A 20,899-nucleotide genomic window follows, 5' to 3' on the forward strand; every position below is an offset into this window, starting at 1 on the left:
ATACTTGCATTCGAGGGAGTAAAACGAAGGTTCACTAAACTGGTTCCTTGGATGATGGGATAGTTCTATGAGGAGAGATTGGGTAGACTAGGACTATGTTCCCAAGAATTTAGCAGAATGAGAGGTGATCTAATTGAAACATTTAAAATTCATCAGGGGCTTGACAGGTGTAAATCTGATAAAATGATTCCCCTGGCGGTGTCATAGTCTCCAAATAAGTGGTCGACCATTTAGGACTGAGATGAGGAGAAATTTCTTCACTCAAAAGTTTGTGAATCTTTGGAATCTCGACCCCAGAACGCTGTGGCTGCTCAGACGTTGAGTGTATTCAAGACAGAGGTCAATATTTTTGGGGGTACGAAGCGAATTATGGGATATGGGGATAGTGGGGGAAGGTAGAGTTGAGGAAGAAGATCAGCCATGATCTTGTTGAATGACGGAGCAGGCTCGAAGGGCCAAATGGCCTTCTCCAGCTCCTATTTCTTATGTTATTTCGATGCTTCAAATAGCGGGTGCCTGCTCTATGGGTATTTAGTTCTTATTGTTAAATTGTGAGGGAAAATTCAGTGCAGTGATTCGGCTCATGTCCTTTTTTGTCTAGCTCTTGTTAGCTTGTGAGTGATGGTTCCGTACAATGATTCAGCTCCTGTCTCTTGCTCTCTTTAGTTCTTTCTGCATCGGTTCCATTATGTTCCAAACGACAATTTTAAACACATCAGTTCACTCAATAATTGTATAATTTTCCGTTGTTTATTCAGTGATTGCCAATAGAAGTTCGATCCACAATTTGGGTCAACTTTTAGAAAGCGGGTGTCCAATGAACGATCTCTGTAGTTGTCTCTCGAGGCTTATCTCATTTGTCTGCTATTGAGCACCTGCTCTGATGTTTCATTGTGGCGGTATGATGCTGAATTTCGACAAGTAGTTAAACATTACATCACACCACCGAACTCATCTTCCTCTCCACCCCCATTTAAACATTCCGAAAGGACTGTTCCCTCCATGAAACCCTGTTCCATTCTTCCGTCACCCACAGCACCAGCTGCACTTCCCACGGCACCATCCCAAGCAAGCGCAGTAGATGCAATACCTACTCTTTCACCTGATCCCTTCCTACCGTCCAGGCCCCGAAATCATCCTTCCAAGTGAAACAGCGATTTACGCCTTTCAATTTAGTCTACTGCATTCACTGCTCACGATGCAGTCTCCTCTACATTTGGGGGACCAAATGCAGATTGGGTGATCGCTTTGCTGAACATTTCCATTCAGTCTGCAATCATGACCCTGAGCTTCTGGTCACATGTCATTTTAATTCTCCGCCTCACTCCCACTCTGACATCTCTGACCGTGACCTACTGCACTATTCTAATGAAGCTCAACGGAAGCTCGAGGAACAGCACCTGATCTTTCGATGAGGTAGTTGACAACCTTTCAGACTAAACATCGAGTTCAACAGTTTCAGATCATAATCCCTGCTCCTATTCTTTCAGACAGCGGGTGCAGGTAATGAATCTGTTGTCCATTTAAACATTCCTGCCTTCCACCCTATCACAGAGCTTCTCTGTTGTTATATATCCCTGCCAACTCTCCTTACCTTGAGGTGGTTTATATTGTTTGGTGGGAATGAGGAGGCCACTTATTCCTTCGATGGTAAGAAACTAAATGGAGTAGAGGACTAAAGAGACCTGGGAATATAGATTCAGATACAGATTCAGTTTAGATTTATTTGCCATATGTAACAAGTACAAAGGAATGCTTGTTCCCCGTAGGGATGCGTCAGCTATACATACAGTGCCGCGTTCAGATTCAATACAATGGCTTCCCATGGCAGTGGGAGCACGCTGTCCCTCAGCCGCTCCGTCCTCCACTTCACCGCGGCCTTCTCCTCACTGTTGCTGACTCCATGTGTGGTGGCCTGCTTCTCCCACTCTGGCCACCATGCCCGGCTCCCCTCCTCCCATCCGGACTGCGAGTTACCCGAAATGGAGCTGCCAGCCGACGTGCTGCAGCATGTCATGAGTCTGCTGCTGCTGCTCATTACGCTGTGCTCCTCTGCCCGACTTGCCGAGCACCCACCCAATGTGCTGGATTCATTTCTACAGGCAGAGAATATAAAAGCAGCGAGGTAATTTTAAATGTTATAGAACCTTGGTTAGATCACTTGGAGCAATGTGTGCAGTTCTGATCTGTATCAAGGATGTCACTGAGTGGCTGCAGGGCATTGTGGAGGGAGAGGGCGAACAGCCAGCTGTCATGGTCCACATTGGTACCAACGACATAGGTAAAAAAGGGATGAGGTCCTGCAACAAGTATTTAGGGAGCTAGGTAGAAGATTAAAGAGCAGGACCTCAAAGGTTGTAATCTCTGGATTACTCCCGATGCCACGTGCTAGCGAGTATAGGAATAGGAAGATAGAACAGATGAATGGTGGCTAAAGGGATGGTGCAGGAGGGAGGGCTTTAGTTTCCTGGATCACTGGTTCTGATTCTGGGAAAGGTGGGACTTGTACAAGTCGGACGGTTTACACCTGAACCAGAGGGGGACCAATGTCCTTGCGGGGAGGTTTGCTAGCACTGTTGGGGGGGGTTTAAACTAACTTGGCAGGGGGATGGGATACAGAGTGGAGCTATAGTAGGGGGTGATTTACAGCCAAATACGGAGGAAAAAACAAGTCAGCTGGGAAAGCAGAGCAAATATGTGAAGGCAAAAGGGAATATGGCAAGGCTGGAAGGCATTTATTTTAATGCAAGAAGTCTTGCAAATAAGGTGGATGAACTGAAGTTGTTGTTGAACACATGGGAGTACGATATTGTTGTTATCACGGAGACATGGTTGAGGGAGGGTCAGGACCGGCAGCTCAATATTCCGGGGTATAGAATCTTCAGGTGAGACAGAGGGGGGTGTAAAATGGGAGGGGGTGTTGCAATATAAATTAAGGAGTCAATTACTGCTGTAAGGAGGGATGATATATTAGTGGCATCGTCTAATGAGGCCATATGGGTAGAACTTAAAAACAAAAAGTGGGCAAGCACTTTGCTGGGAGTGTACTATAGGCCCCCAAACAATCAGGGGGAGATAGAGGAACAGATATGTCGGCAAATCTCAGCGAAGTGCGAAAATAATAGGGTATTAATAGTGGGGGATTTCAACTTCCCCAATATTAATTGGGATAGTCAGAGTGTGAAAGGCTTAGAGGGCGCAGAATACTTAAAGTGCATCCAGGAGAGCTTTTTGAGCCAACATGTAGCAAGTCCTACAAGAGAGGGGGCGGTACTGGACCTAATTCTAGGGAATGTAGCCGGGCAAGTGGTGGAAGTGTCAGTAGGAGAGCATTTTGGCGACAGTGACCATAATTCGGTGAGATTTAAGGTGGTCATGGAAAAAGGCAAAGACGGCTCGGAAATAAGGGTTCTAAATTGGGGGAAGGCCGATTTTAATATGATAAGGCAGGATCTGGCCAAAGTGGACTGGGAGCAGCTACTTATAGGAAAATCCACATCAAAGCAGTGGGAGACTTTCAGAAGGGAAATAGAGAGAGTACAACGCCAATTTGTTCCCGTAAAGGTCAAGGGGGGGACCAACAAGCAAAGGGAACCTTGGATGACAAGGGATATACAGAAATGCATTAGGAAAAAAAGGGGGGCTTTTGGCAGTTACAAAAGACTAAAGACGGGGGAAGCCCTGGAGGAGTATAAAAAGTGCAGGGGCATACTTAAAAAAGAATTTAGGAGAGCGAGGAGGGGCCATGAAATAACACTGGCAAGCAAAATAAAGGAAAATCCTAAGATGTTTTATAAGTATATTAAGGGCAAGAGGATAACCAGGGAAAGGGTAGGGCCCATTAGGGACCAAAGTGGCAATCTGTGTGTGGAGCCAGATGATGTAGACGGGGTTTTAAATGAATTTTTTGCATCTGTGTTCACTATGGAGAAAGACGATGTAGACATAGAAATCGGGCAAGGGGACTGTGATATACTTGAACATATTAGCATCGAGAGGGAGGATGTATTGCGGTTTTAGAGGGCCAAAAAGTGGATAAATCCCCAGGCCCGGACGAGATGTATCCCAGGCTGCTGTGTGAGGCAAAGGAGGAGATTGTAGGGGCTCTGACACAAATTTTCAGAACCTCTCTGGCCATAGGGGATGTACCAGAGGACTGGAGAACAGCTAACGTAGTACCATTATTCAAGAAGGGTAGCAGGGAAAAACCAGGGAATTACAGGCCAGTGAGCCTAACATCTGTGGTAGGGAAATTATTGGAAAAAATTCTGAGGGACAAAATTAGTCTCCACTTGGAGAGGCAAGGATTAATCGGGGATATTCAGCATGGCTTTGTCAAGGGTAAATCATGTCTGACCAAACTTATTGAATTTTTCGAGGGGGTGACTAGGTGTGTGGATGAGGAAAGTGCTGTGGATGTGGTATACATGGACTTCAGTAAGGCTTTTGACAAAGTCCCGCATAGGAGACTGGTCAAGAATGTAAGAGCCCATGGGATCCAGGGTGCCTTGGCACGTTGGATCCTAAACTGGCTGAGTGGCAGGAGGCAGAGGGTGATGGTCGAAGGTTGCTTTTGTGACTGGAAGCCTTTGTCCTGTGGGGTACCTCAGGGATCGGTGCTGGGTCCCTTGCTACTTGTGATCTACATAAATGATTTGGATGAGAATGTAAAAGGTATGATCAGTATGTTCGCAGATGACACGAAAATTGGTGGGGTGGTAAATTGCGAGGAGGGAAGCCTCAGGCTACAGGACGATATAAACGGGTTGGTCATTTGGGCGGAAAAGTGGGAAATGGAATTTAACCCTGAAAAGTGCGAGGTGATGCATTTTGGACGGACAAATAAGGCAAGGGAATACACAATGAGTGGTAGGACCCTAGGTAGTACAGGGGGTCAGAGGGACCTTGGTGTACATGTACATAGATCCCTGAAGGCAGCGGAACAGGTAGATAAGGTGGTTAAAAAGGCATATGGGATACTTGCCTTCATTAGCCGAGGCATAGAATATAAGAGCAGGGAGGTTATGATGGAGCTGTACAAAACGCTGGTAAGGCCACAGCTGGAGTACTGTGTGCAGTTCTGGTCGCCTCACTATAGGAAGGATGTGATTGCTTTGGAGAGGGTGCAGAGAAGATTCACCAGAATGTTACCTGGGATGGTGCGCCTCAGCTATGAAGAAAGACTGAACAGGCTGGGGTTGTTTTCCCTGGAGCAAAGAAGGCTGAGGGGGGACCTGATTGAGGTGTACAAAATGATGAGGGGCATAGATAGGGTAGCTAAAGAGGAACTTTCCCCCTTATTAGGGGGGTCAATAACAAGGGGGCATAGATTCAAGGTAAGGGGCAGGAGGTTTAGAGGGGATTTGAGGAGGAACTTTTTCACCCAGAGGGTGGTTGGAGTCTGGAACTCACTGCCTGAAAGGGTGGTAGAGGCAGGAACCCTCACAACATTCAAGAAGCATTTGGAAGAGCACTTGAAATGCCATTGCATACAAGGCTATGGACCAAATGCTGGAAAATGGGATTAGATTGTACAGGGATTGATGGACGGCGCAGACACGATGGGCCGAAGGGCCTCTTTCTGTGCTGTATAACTCTATGACTCTATGACTATAAAAATGATAATGAAGGACTAGAGTAAATGCAGATAATGTTTTCAAGAATTATACGTGAATTGAGAAGATGCGACTGTCAGAAAGATTGGGCCGGCCAGGGCTCTGCTCTCTGGAAAAGAGAAGACTAAGAGGAGGCAGTTTAGAGATCTTCAAAATTATGAAGGAGTCTGATTGCGTGAATGTGGAGAAACTGTTGCTGCTTGTGGTTGAGTTCATGACAAGGAGGCATTAATATAAAATAGCCTCTAACAGATCAGATAAAGCAGCTAGGTGGATTTATTTTTCACACAGACGATGGTGATAATGTAGAACTCGATGCCATATGGGGTGTTTGATGCAAATAACATTGATACATTCAATGGGAGGCGTGATACTTAAATGAGAGGGAAGGTAATAGACGGGTACGGAGCATGGTGGGATGAGGTCATTGGAGTGGGAGAAGGCTTGTGTGGAATTTCCACACTGGCATAGTCCAGTTGTGTCAAGCTTCCTTTTTGTCCTGCTGTAGATTCTATGAAGTTCTTTGTAACTGTTATCATTGTATGTTCAAGTGGTTTTAAGCCAATCTGTGAATCAGTGCACTCTGAAGAAATACTGCCCAAAATTGTTTCTATCCCCATCACAAGGATCACGGTTCTGAATGATTGTTCATTTATCTTCACTGATTATTTCCTCTTGGAACATTATGTTCCACATAATTTGTTTATTTGGGTACTTATCATTGCCTACTAATATATATTTTATTTCCTGGAATTTTTGTTTACTTTTTAACAGTTCTGTTTTGGAGCCCAGCCTGCTCTGGCTATTACCACTGACTGCAGTGATTCTACATTCACCCACTGAACAGCGACCTCCATTGTTAATGCGCAGTTTTGCTGCATTTACCCAATGTACAGCGACCCCTTTGTTTATGGCCCAGTTTTTCACTGGAGCTGACCCTGCTCTGACTATTGTCGCTGACTGTTGTGATTCTACAGTCACCCTCTGTCCAGGGACCACCATTGATTCTTTCGCAGTTTTGCTGCATTGATCCACTGCAAGGCGACAGTGTGTCTGAGCCGTGCCGGTCAGAACTGCTTCACAGTCGCAGTCCATAACTTTGCAACTTTTTGGGACAAGTTGCCAGATATTTGAGGAAATGTGTTTCAATCACTCAGTGAGAATCTCAGAGAGAAGGACAGCCAGCAGACATATTTACAGGTAATCAGAAGATCTGAATTTTCACCATCGATGTACTGTACCAGGGAGAGACGTGACGTGTTCCCTATAAACGAAAAGGCAAGTGTTTTATAGATGCTGATCACTTGGAATCTAGGATGACCTTCCATAACCCCAGTGTGTGAAAAGCCGCTCGCAGTCTGCAGAGTCTTAGAGCAGTCGCTGTGTGTTTTGCTGTTCTGTTGAACTGACAGGAAGCACCTGGCTTTGTGGTGATTTCTGTGCTCGCGTTTTGTTGAATGCTCCCGTGAAATATTGACATACTGCTGCTGGACATTTCATCTGGGGGTTTGAACATAGTCTGAATATCATCCAGCGGTTCAATGTATCAGGAGGAAGCATATCTGGGTAATGTCATTAATTCACTGGAAACACATGACATCTTAGTGTCTGCAAATAAACTTAACCCTTATCGCAAAGACTGAATCAGAGTACAAGATGGCCGTAATCTGTGTAAACTTTCCCAAATCTATAACAAAAATGATTAACAGGTCAGGATAAATAGTCAGTTACTGTGTCCAAATGTATCAGTAATTTCAGGTACAACAGGAGCAGCAATTCTCCCTGTAGTTTTGAATTGAAATAGAAGAATCCAGGAGCGGTTTGGCTGATTTTTTACCTGTGTTTATAGGTCAATGAAACATTAAAGCTCTAAAGAATCTAACACAATCAGAGGGAGTGCGGCCTGTAAATGGGTAACTCGTTATGATCCAATCCAAAGAGGGGATCAGAAGCAAGACTTTCTTTTGCAGAAACTGTCCATTGTATCTCAATAAATGAAATTAAACGTGTGTCTGATTTCTCCAAGAGTGAATGTAGATCTGGAGAGTGAAAAGAGCTTGAATATTTAACACAGATCAATGAACGGACACAGCTGAGGTGTTACTATAAAGTTACCACGAGTCTGAAACAGGCAAATAATTCATTCCCAGGATGCCATGTGGAATGGAACAACTCACCAGAAATATACATTTAACGACAGAATTCCCCAAGCCGTATTGTCAGCAAGATGAAAATCAGTTAAACAGGGGAAAGCCCCTCATAACTCTGCCCCCACTCACTGGTTTTTGCAGGTGTATCCGGTCCTGCCCCGATCTGACAGAGTGGGCCCCCTGAGGTGAGTTTTGTCGATATCAAACAGACTTACAATACTGTGAGTGTGAGCTCTGGGTGATGGCAGCAACCGGTTGTCACAGCAACTTGAAGCACTCGCGCAGAAAGATGGAGGTGGGAAATATTTGGAGTTGGTCTCGTGTATCTCCGAGGAGCCAATCACCTTCCTGCTCCGGTGGGAGGGAAATGCGCCACTTTAAGTAAAGATGGGAACTACAAAAATAAGCAAAGCTTTCTAGCGTGCACATATATCACCGTTCATTTATCATCACTTGGACAAAACACGTGAATTCTTCACCTAACAGCATCATGGGAACACCATTACCATAAGGACAGCAGTGGGTCAAGGAGAAGGCCCGCCACCATCTGCTCAAGGCAACGGGTGATGGGCATTAAATAGGAACACAGCACGGGATCAAATGGAAAAGAGCAGCCGGGGATGATTCTGGGACCCCGCCACACCTACAAACACTTAACAACATAGAAGGACAGGAAAATACCCTCTGCTCCATCCAGCATGTCCCACACGTGTGATAACTTGCCTGTCATAATAAATACACTTTCCACTGCACCCGCCATCATGTGATCTCCCGGGAGAGGCGACAAACCAGCCAAAATCCATGGCCCATTTAGGGGCAATAATCTGGGAAATTCCTCTCCGACACCCCCAGGCAATCGAATCTAGACCAGGAGATCACTGCAGACTGATAATTCTATACAGTACCAACCTTTTGTACAAATTGATCTCCAGCCCGGCCAGAAACAGGTCCAGCTCTCGCTTGAAGGAAGTCAGCGAATCGGCGTCCACCGCTTGAGCCGGCAGATGGTTCCAGAGCCCCACTATTCTCTGGGAAGTGTCCCACCCCCTGACATCTCAGCTAGTGCTGGCCTTGTACTTAATATTTACAACTTAAATTTATGACCCCTGGTCCTAATTAACCAAGTTAAACATCATTTGCCAATCACAAGCCTAAGCCCCCAACACATCAGGAGCGGCCTGAAGCAATCGAGCATCATCAGCAGTCTGGACAGGCGCAAAAATCCTAGTACTATCTGCAAACTTGCAGATCGTGCCCCCAACACCTATATCTAGATCAGTAATAAAAATGGTCAAGAGGAAAGATCCCAATACTGATCCGTATGGGACACCACTAGTGACTGGTCTCCAAACAGCTCCGAATCCATCAATTTTTTATCAATAATTTATACATTTAAAAACTAGTGCAATAAGGTAAGTTTATTTTTAGCCCCTTTAAACATTTTTATTTCTTTTTCAGAAAATTACATTTTTGTATAATATTTAATTAAATGCCATTTTAATTAATTTTAAATATTTATTTCTTATTTATTTGCTGTGTAGTTGTAATTTTGGGTGTATGCCCATTTATGCATATGGTGTTTCCATACATATGGAATCCCCATAAATATGATTGGGATCCCATTCTTTCTTTCATTGCGATGGTCCACCTGATCCCAGGGGCACTTGCAAACCACGTGCGCCACTGAGGTATGTGAGCCTCTATCCGCGGGTACCCAGAGAAGCCCAGGACCATGAATCTCCAGACCACCAGGTACACGGGCATTTTATTTGCAGATCAGAGGCAATTCATTACGGGAAGCCTCTGGCCACAAATTCAGGGCCCATATGATTAGGCAGCATCAACATGGTTATATGAAATGTAAATCATGTTTGACAAATTTATTAGAGTTTTTTGAGGATGTAACCAGCAGCGTAGATAAAGGGGAACCAATGGATATAGTATATTTGGAGTTCCAAAAGGCATTTGATAATGTGCCGCATAAAAGATTGTTAAGCAAGATAATGGCACATGGGTTTGGGGGTAAGTTATTAGCATGGATAGAGGATTGGTGATCAGAGAGAAAACAGAATGTAGGGATAAATGGGTCATTTTCAGATTGTCAGGCTGTAACTATTGTGGTGTCACAAGGATGAGCGCTTGGGACTCAGATATTTACAAACTCAGGAGATACAACATATGTTCGAATTTTTGTAGCAACCCAGCTGGAAATTAGGTACCAAAAGTAAAATATTGCAGATGCTGGAAATCAATAATAAAAACAGAAAGTGCGGGAAACACTCAGCAGGGCAGGAAAATATCTGGAGTGAGAAACCGAGTTCACGTTTCAGGTAGATGACCTTTCATCAGGCTGCTGTCCCAAGTCATACATTGCTGACCATATGGAATTCATTGTTAAGGGTGTGGAATCAGGGCACTTGGAACATCATAACCTGATTAGCAGAGTCAATTTGATTTTAGGAAAGGAAAATGTGTTTGACAGATTTATTAGAGATTTTTCAGAATGTAACTAGCAGGGTAGATAAAGTGCATGTAGTATATTTGGATTTCCAAAAGGCATTCGATAAGGTGCCACATAAAATGTTATTACAGAAGATAAGGGTACATGGAGTATAGGGTAATATAGAAGCATGGATAGAGAATTGGTTAAAGAACAGAACACAGAGAGTAGGGATAAATGGGTCTTTTTCGGGTTGGCAGGCTGTAACTAGTGGGGTGTCACAAGATCAGTGCTGGGGCGTCCGTTATTTACAATCTATATTAATGACCTAGATGAAGGGACTGAGTGTAATGTACCAAGTTTGCTGATGATAGAAACCTTGCTGATGAGCAAGCTGTGAGGAGAACACCAAGAATCTGCAAAGGGATATAGGTAATCTAAGTGAGTGGGCAGTAATGTGGCAGATGAAGTATAATGTAGGGAAATGTGTGGTTATTCACTTTGGAAGGAAGGATACAAAAACAGAATATATTTTAAATGGTGAGAATCTTTTAAATATTGATGTTCTGTGAGACGTGTATGTCCTCGTTCAAGTAGCACAGAAAGCTAGCATGCAGGTACTGCAAGCAATGGGTAAGGCAAATGGCATGTCGGCCATTATTGCAAGGGGTTGCAGTATAAGAGTAAGGAAGTCTTGCTGCAGTTGTTCAGGGTTTTGGTGAGACCACACCTGGAGTACTGTGCACAGTTTTGGTTACTTTATCTAAGGAAGGATATACCTGCCTTGGAGGTCCACGCGATTGATTACTGGGATGAGGGGGCTGTCCAATGAAGGGAAATGGTGTAGCATGGGCCTATACTCTCTGGAGATTAGAAGAATGAAAGGTGATCTCATTGAAACATAAAAGATTCTGAAGGGGATTGATAGGGTAGATCCGCTGTTGCCATGGCCACCAGGTAGCGAATGACACAGTTGGAGAGACTGCACTTCACAGAAATCACAGAAACCCCACAGTGCAGGTAGAGGCCATTTCGGCCCATCGAGCCTGCACCAACACATATCCAACCCGATCCCCGTAATCCCTACAACAACACATATCCCACCCTATCCCTGTAACCCCACGTATTTAATCCCCCTAACACTAAGTGTCAATTTATCACAACCAATCAACCTAACCCGCACATCTTTGGACTGTGGGAGGAAACCGGAGCACCCGGAGGAAACCCACACAAACACGGGGAGAATGTGCAAACTCCACACAGACAGTCACCCGAGGCCGGACTCGAACCCGGGTCCCTGGCGCTGTGAGGCAACAGTGCTAACCACTATGCCACCGAGATAGGATCACAATCGTCATTAAGTTAATTCTAAGGAAGGAAACAAACAGCGAAATTATACAATAGCAAAATACTGCGGATGCTGGAAATCTGAAATAAGAACAAAGAATGCTGGAAAAACTCAGCAGGCCAGGCAGCTTCCGTGGAGAGAGAAACAGAGTTAACGTTTCAGGTCAATGACCTTTTGTCAGAACTGGAAAAAAGCAGGAAAAGAAACAGATTTAAAAGCAAGTTTAGGGGCTTGTAAATGGGTGATGGGATGAAAGAACAGAAGGGAAGGTCTGTGATAGGATCGAAGGCAGGAGAATTAAAGAGGCATTAAGAGATATTCAAGGCAAGAGGAGAAGGTAATGGGACAGGTTAAGAAACAGAGGATGGCTCTGGATGAAGTGTTAGATATATTTCTTAAGGTTAAACGGCTCTAGGGATATGGGGAGAAGGCAGGGACAGGGTACAGAGTTTAGATGATCAGCCATGATCTCCTTGAATGGCAGAGCTGGCTCGAGGGGCCGAATGGCCAACTCCTCCTCCTATCTTCTATGTTTCTATGTTTCTAAGTGTGAATTGCGCTGATAGAATGAAAGACAGCTGCCACGTGGGAGGGAAGAAAAGAAAGGAAAAGGGCAAACAAAAAGTGTGGATAAAATATCTAAATATGATAAGGGCAGAGGTTATGAGCTGAAATTGTTGAACTCTGTGTTGAGTCCAGAGGGCTGCAGAGTGCCTAATCGGAAGATGAGGTGCTGTTCCTCGAGCTTACACTGAGCTTCCGTGGAACAATGCAAGAGGCCGAGGACAGTGAGCTCTGAGTGGGAATGGAGTGGTGAATTAAAGTGACAGGCAACCAGAAGCTCGGGGTCCCTCTTATGGACTGAACGGAGGTGTTCTGCAAAGTGGTCACCAAATCTGCGTTTGGTCTCCCCAATGTAGAGGGAAATAATACGTCAGGACCGGAGCAAAAGCGACAGTTTGATGGCGTTCGGGGTGAAATGTGCAGTTTTTTTACAATAACAAGGTTGCATAGATTCAAGGTAAGGGGCAGGAGGTATAGAGGGGATTTGAGGAAGAACTGTTTCACCCAGAGGGTGGTTGGAATCTGGAACTCACTGCCTGAAAGGGCGGTAGAGGCAGGAACCCTCACAACATTCAAGAAGCATTTGGATGAGCACTTGAAATGCCATAGCATACAAGGCTACGGACCAAATGCTGGAAAATGCGATTAGATTAGACAGGGCTTGATGGCCGGCGTGGACGTGATGGGCCCAAGGGCCTCTTTCTGTGCTGTATAACTCTATGACTCTATGAATCTATGACTCTCAGTCTCACACACACACTCACTCACCCAAATACACTCACACACTCACACAGGCACACTTATAGACACTCATATGAACTGTAATGTTTTCATGAAAGTTTGAAAAGTTTGTGAGACTGTCGATAATGAAGGTGCTAATGATCTACAAGCTGTACGGAGCTTGGCAATTCACACCATGATCTGATCTGTGAGTGTTCTTATGGGCCAAGCAGCTTCTGCAGTTAAATCTTACTGCAAACTCTTACACACCTTCTGCCTGGACATTGGACAATGTTGCTGTCAATGTATTGCATATACATCGGGAATGTGAGTTAATCCTGGGAATTTATCAGATCTGTTGCTTGTACAGACTCAAATGGTTATTCTCTGCTTGTCTTTTTCCCTTCTGTCTCCTATTTGACACTAAGCTGAGCTTCCGACCCCCATATCCTCTCAACCATCAAGACCGCCTATTTCCACCCCCGTAACATCACCCGTCTCTGCCCCTGCCTCAGCTCATCTGCTACTGAAACCCTCATCCGAGCCTTTGATACTCCATACACGACGATTCTAATGCTCTCCTGGCCGGCCTCCCATCTTCCCGCTCCGTATAGTTCAGCTCATCCAAAACTCTGCTGCCCCATATCGTACCTCGCACCAAGTCCGGTGCACCCAGCAACCCTGTGCTCGCTGACCTACATTGGGTCCCAGTATGGCAAAGGCTCGATTTAAAAATAATCATCCTTGTCTTCAAATCCCTCAATTGCCTCGCTCCTCTCCTTATCTCTGTAACCTCCTCCAGCCCTACAACCCTCTGAGATCTCTGCTGTCCTTCAATTCTGGCCTCCTGTGTATCCCCGATTTTCATTGCCCCACAATTGGCGGCCGTACCTTCAGCTGCCTCGGCCCCAAGCTCTGGAATTCCCTCCCTAAACCTCTCCGCCTCTCTCTCTTCCTTGAAGACACTCGTGAAAACCTACCTGTGACCAAGTTTTTGGTTACCTGTCCCAATATCTCCTTATAATGTTCGGTGTTAAACTTTTGTCTGTCCTACGCTCCTGTGAAGTGCCAGCGGCTCCTTTCAGGCTGCGACTGGGGACATAGCTAACATTTCCCAGTTTGCAGTGCATTGCTGCATCCGTCAAGTTACAGATGCCCTATATAACAGGAGGCAGCAATTTATTTCATTCCCTTTGACACCGGAGAAGCAGCAGGAGCGTGCAGAAGGCTTTGCGGCAATAGCTGGCTTCCCCATGGTGCAGGGCGCCATTGACTGTATGCACGTGGCTTTGCGGGCACCTGTGAACAACCCTGAGGATTACCGCAACCGCAAGGGGTTCCACTCCCTTAATGTACAGCTGGTGTGTGACCACCGGCTGCTGATCCTCGCAGTTAATGCACAACTCCCTGGCAGCAGCCACAACACATTCATCTTGCGTCAGACCACAGTGGCAGACCTTTTTGAGGCCCTGGCTCACCCACGAGCTGGCTTCTTGGAGACAAGGGCTATCCTCTGTTCCCATGGCTTATGACACCGCTACGTTCGCCAAGCACCCAGGCAGAGGAGAACTACAACTCCAGCCATCAGGCGGCACAGAACACTGTGGAGCACACAATCGGCATGCTGAAGCAGCGGTTCCGATGTCTCGACCATTTGGGGGGTGCCCTGCAGTACTCGCCGGATCGAGTCACCCACATCGTCGTTGTCTGCTGCATGCTCCACAACCTCGCCATCCAATACACCCAGCCAATGCCAGCCGAGCTTGAAGGACCAGAAGAGGAGGAGGAGGAGGAGGAGGAAGACGGGAGGGTTCCCGAAACTGGAAGGGCCGTTCGTCAGAGGCTCATAACGACTCGTTTCTAGGCCCCACTGACGGATTGTTTGGTGTGTTTGGGAGAGGACCGTCCGGTTCACCGAAAGCCTATGAAGGACAGATTAAGTGTAAATAGATTAGATATCTGTGGTGATTATTTCCTATGTTTAATAAGAAGTATTGTGATTGGTGAATGGAGTGGTTGTTCTCTGTATTAGTAAGAAGTATTGTAATTGGTTGTTTGTTTCTACCTTGAGATATATGCTGTAAACTCATTGGTAGTGGATGTCAGGTGATTTGTGGTGGCCATCTTAAATTCAGTTCTCTCCAGTCATTGTTGGAGACTGGTGTTGAAAGATGTGCTACTGGGTTTTTAAAGTTAATAAAGCCGAGATTAGAAAGGCAAATCTATTCTTTATTTCAATATATTAACTTTTTATCAGAATGGAGCGATATCTTCAACCGGAACGATTCAATGCTGACCCTAATTCTGCAGGAGTGGATGATAAATGGAAACATTGGTATTGTACATTTACAAACTTTTTGGGTGTGTTGGAACAAGAGTCTCTGAATAAGCTGAATATGCTGATCAACTACATTGTTCCGGATGTGCATAAGTATATTTTGGACTGTAAAATTTACGAATTGGCTATTTCTACATTGGAGAAGATTTTTGTTAAACCAAAGAATGAGGTATTTGCACGTTACCTTCTACCTGCCCGTAGGCAGCAGGTGGGAGAATCATTGGATACTTATTTACAAGCACTTCGGCACCTTAGTGCTAACTGTAATTATAAAGCCGTGACGGCCGAAGAATATAAGGAAGAATCGGTACGGGATGTTTTTATTAATGGACTACTGTCTAGATCAATTCATCAACGGTTGTTAGAAAATAAGACTTTGGATCTCAAGAGTGCTTTTGAGCAAGCTTCTAAATTGGATATGGCTCAGAGAAGTTCGGATTCTTATGCTCTTTCTAATCAGCCTGTGACTGTGGTTTCGGCAGTTCCGGATGAAAAGGAATTAGGTGGACTTAATGGGAGTGGTTTACTAGATTCTGAAATAGTTTCTACTCCAACAGCTCCACCTTCTACTTCGGCGGCTGTTGCCTCTAGGATTCAGAAGTGTTATTTTTGTGGGAACGTCCAACATCCTCGTTTGAAGTGTCCTGCCCGGGAGGCTGTATGTAGTAAATGCGGCAAGAGAGGTCATTATGCACGTGTTTGTAAATCATTAGGTTCAATTACCTTCTCTTCTGCGACTATTCAACCTGTAGAGAGGGCGTTTATTGCATCAATTTCTGCTGCATTTGCTCATGGCCTAAACAAAGCTATAGTTATGGCCCAAGTTAATGGGTTAGAAGTGAAGGCTCTCATAGATACGGGCAGTACCGAGAGTTTTATAAGTCTTCAGTTTGCGAAGGAAAAGTGTTTGAAAATCTTGCCTGTTACTTATCAGGTGTGTATGGCTCAGACGACCCTTACTTCACAAGTAGCTGGTTGTTGCCTTGTGAAATTGATTCTTCTAGGTAATATGTATACTGATATATGCCTATCTGTTTTGCCTAATCTTTGTGCTGATATTTTGATTGGTCATGATGTGCTTAAATTACACGAGTCTCTCAGTCTTTCGTTTGGAGGGGCTAAGCCACCCTTATCCATTTGTGGATTAACTTCTTTATCCATTTCTCCATTATCACTTTTTTCCAATTTGATGCCGGATTGTAAGCCAATTGCTACCAAGTCAAGAAGGTGTAGCAGTCAGGATAGAGAATTTATTAATTCTGAAGTCCAATGTCTTTTATTGGAAGGAATCATTGAACCTCGTTGTTCGCCTTGGCGGGCTCAGGTAGTTGTCACCACTAACGAGAGGCATAAGAAACGAATGGTGATAGACTACTCTCAAACTATTAATAGGTATACTCAATTAGATGCGTACCCTTTGCCTAAGATTGATGAGCTGATCAACAAAGTATCTCAGTATAAGTTTTTTAGCACTATTGATTTAAAGAGTGCTTATCATCAGATTCCTATTGTTAAGAGGGATCAACCATATACAGCCTTTGAGGCTGGTGGAAAGCTGTATCAGTTTTGCCGAATACCATTTGGTGTTACTAATGGTGTTGCTTGTTTGCAACGGGCAATGGATGCTTTTAAAAGTGATAACTCTCTCTCTGACACCTTTTCATATTTAGATGATATCACGGTGTGTGGTAAATCAAGGGTGGAGCATGATTCTAATTTAGAAAGATTCCTTCAAGCTGCGGAAAAAGTTGGTTTAACTTTTAATAAAGAGAAGTGTATCTTTTCGACTACTGAGGTAAATATACTGGGGTATATTATCTCGGGAAATAAGATTAAACCAGATCCAGAACGTCTGCGACCATTGATCGATTTACCTTATCCTACTAATTCTAAGGCTTTGCAACGAGTTGTTGGACTGTTTTCTTACTATTCTAATTGGATTGCAAACTTTTCACAGAAGATCCGGCCCCTTATATGGGTTACGACATATACTCTATCATGGGAGGCCAGGACATGTTTTGATAAATTTAAAAAGGATATCCTAGGAGCAGTTGTGCATTCTATTGATGAGCAGGTTCCCTTTGTGATTGAGATGGATGCTTCTGATTTTGCAATTGGGGCTACTCTGAACCAAAATGGAAGACCTGTGGCCTTTTTCTCACGTACTTTGAACAATAGTGAAAAAAGGCATTCTTCAATAGAGAAAGAGGCATATGCAATAGTAGAAGCACTGCGTAAATGGAGACATTATTTATCGGGGCGACATTTCACGTTGGTAACTGATCAAAAATCTGTGTCCTTTATGTTTGATGTTAAACATTTTGGAAAGATCAAAAATGATAAAATAATGAGGTGGAGGATTGAGTTGGCATGTTACCATTTTGATATAGTTTATCGTCCGGGGAAGGATAATGTTGCTGCTGATGCACTGTCGAGGGCTTATTGTTCTGTCATTCATGGAGATACGCTTATTAATCTTCACAATGCCTTATGTCATCCTGGGGTTATGAGGATGATACACTTCGTACACAGTAAGAATTTGCCCTTTTCAGTTGAAGACGTCAAGCGGATGACTTCATCATGTTCTATCTGTGCTCGGTGTAAACCGAATTTCTTTAAGCCTCAACGAGCTCATCTTATAAAGGCTACTTCTCCTTTTGAACATTTGAGCGTTGATTTTAAGGGGCCTCTTCCTTCAACGACTCAAAATCGATACATATTTACTGTTGTGGATGAGTTTTCAAGGTTTCCTTTTGCTTTTCCTTGCGCAGATGTATCAGCTGCTACAGTTATCAAATGTCTGACTCAAATTTTTGTCATCTTTGGGATGCCTGCGTATATCCATTTGGATCAAGGAAGTTCTTTTATGTCTTCCCAGTTGAAGGAATACCTTCAGAGTCAGGGAATTTCTACTAGTAGAACTACCCCGTATAACCCCCAGGGTAATGGACAGTGCGAACGATACAATGGGGTGTTCTGGAAGGCAGTTATGTTGGCTTTGACATCCCAAAATCTTAAGAATACACAGTGGGAAATGGTACTGCCTGATGCCCTGCATTCCATTAGATCATTGTTTTCAACGGCTACTAATGTGACCCCCCATGAAAGGCTCTTTAATTACCCACGGAGATCTACTATGGGATATTCGGTACCTTCATGGCTTACTATGCAGGGACCTGTGTTGCTTCGACGCCATGTTAGATTGTCAAAATATGATCCTTTAGTGGAGGAGGTGGAGCTGTTGGAGGCAAATTCCCAATATGCTCATATTCGATTCCAAGATGGGAAAGAAAGTACTGTTTCAATTAAAGACTTGGCTCCTTGTGGTGGCCAGCCCTCTTCCAAGGATACTAATAATAGTCATGATTCAGATAATGTGGATGTTGTTATAGATACTACGAATGTTTCCAATGCTATTGCAGATAATTATACTTCTATTAGTCAGCCTTTGATGGATGTTCATGACCGTCCTAGTTTACTTCCTGATGGGATTTCCAATCCGGAAACCGTTGATAATCGGGATATGGATAGCCTTCCTGCAGTTGATACTTCAGTGTCTCCGAGTGTGGGAGGGCAAGGAATTTCACCAAGGTTAAGAAGGTCGAGATGAATAAGATATCCGGTCGACCGATTGAAAATGGACTTTTAAATTGATAGTAATGTTTTAAAATTGTTGAAATATTATATTTGTATTTTAGTTGTAAATAAATTAATTATAAATTGTAAAGGTTATTTAGGTTGGAGCATGATTTAAAAGGAGGGTTGAATGTGGTGATTATTTCCTATGTTTAATAAGAAGTATTGTGATTGGTGAATGGGGTGGTTGTTCTCTGTATTAGTAAGAAGTATTGTAATTGGTTGTTTGTTTCTACCTTGAGATATATACTGTAAACTCATTGGTAGTGGATGTCAGGTGATTTGTGGTGGCCATCTTAAATTCAGTTCTCTCCAGTCATTGTGGGAGACTGGTGTTGGAAAATATGCTGCTGGGATTTTAAAGTTAATAAAGCCTAGATTAGAAAGGCAAATCTATTCTTTATTTCAATATAAATGTAAATAAAAAATTGTCTTTATTTTCACAAAGTGGAGCCTTCCAAATTCATAAAGCAATTGCAGCAGAAAGCAAAACTAACGAAATAACACTAAAGGAACGGCTTAACACATAACTAAGGATTTAACACAAAAGTAACGGCAAAAAACATAACAAGGATTTAACACATCAGCAAGGAAATACAACTTTAATGTCTGTCAAACCCGCGACAGTAACCAACACATCCCCATCATTCACAAGAGCTGTAGAGGGCCTTGAAATGTCCTTCCCAGTGCTTCAGTGATGCCCTGCACAGTCCTTTCCTGTGCATCGGAGAAGGCCTGCGCACTCCATCCTGAGCTGCACAGAGGTCCTGGAGACTCCATGCTAGTGTATCAATCGATCCAGGCTTTCGGCCACTCAGCAGGCCTACCCCAGCCTTGGTGAAGCCACTGGGGTCCAATTAAGGAGGAGCTGCAGGGAGGGAAGGGGGCGTTCCAGAGAGAGAAGTCGAAGCCCATCAAGGGGTCAAAAGTAGAGGGAGCTTCGGAAACTGCGAGGTTGAACAGAGCAAAGCTCCCTCTACACTGTCCCATCAAACACTCCCAGGGCAGGTACAGCACGGGTAAGATACAGAGAAAAGCTCCCTCTACACTGTCCCATCAAAAACTCCCAGGGCAGGTACAGCACGGGGTTAGATACAGAGTAAAGCTCCCTCTACACTGTCCCATCAAACACTCCCAGGGCAGGTACAGCACGGGTAAGATACAGAGAAAAGCACTCTCCACACTGTCCCATCAAAAACTCCCAGGGCAGTTACAACACAGATTAGATACAGAGTAAAGATCCCTCTAAACTGTCCCATCAAACAATCACCAGAGCAGTTACAGCACGGGTTAGATACAGAGTAAAGCTCCCTCTACACTGCCCCATCAAACACTCCCAGGTCAGGAGCATCAGTGGGTAGATACAGAGTAAAGCTGCGTCTACATTGTCCCATCAAAAGCTCCCGGGGCAGATACAGCTAAGGTTTGTTACAGAGCAAAGCTCCCTCTACACTGTCCCATCAAACACTCCCAGGACAGGTACAGCACGGGTTAGGTACAGAGTAGAGCTCCCTCTAAACTGTCCCATCAAACACTCCCAGGACAGGTACAGCATGGGTTAGATACAGAGTAAAGCTCACTCCACACTGTCCCATCAAAAACTCCCAGGGCAGTTATAACACAGATTAGCTACAGAGTAAAGCTCCCTCTACACTGTCCTATCAAACACTCTCAGGGCAGGAACAGCACGGGTAAGTTACAGAGTAAAGCTCCTTCTATACTGCCTCATCAAGCACTCCCAGGGCAGGTAGAGCACGGGTTAGAAACAGAGAAAAGCTCCCTCTACACTGTCCCATCAAACACAACTAGGGCAGTAACAGCATGGGTTAGAAACAGAGCAAAGCTCCCTCTACACTGTCCCATCAAACACAACTAGGGCAGTAACAGCACGTGTTAAATAGAGTAAAGCTCCCTCTACACTGTCCCATCAAACACTCCCAGGGCAGGTACATCAGTGGGTAGATACAGAGTAAAGCTCACTCCACACTGTCCCATCAAAAACTCCCAGGGCAGTTATAACACAGATTAGCTACAGAGTAAAGCTCCCTCTACACTGTCCTATCAAACACTCTCAGGGCAGGAACAGCA

Source organism: Somniosus microcephalus, unplaced genomic scaffold, assembly GCF_052327205.1.
Source record: "Somniosus microcephalus isolate GS21.2 unplaced genomic scaffold, FLI_Smic_1.0 scaffold19, whole genome shotgun sequence".
Lineage (NCBI taxonomy): Eukaryota > Metazoa > Chordata > Chondrichthyes > Squaliformes > Somniosidae > Somniosus > Somniosus microcephalus.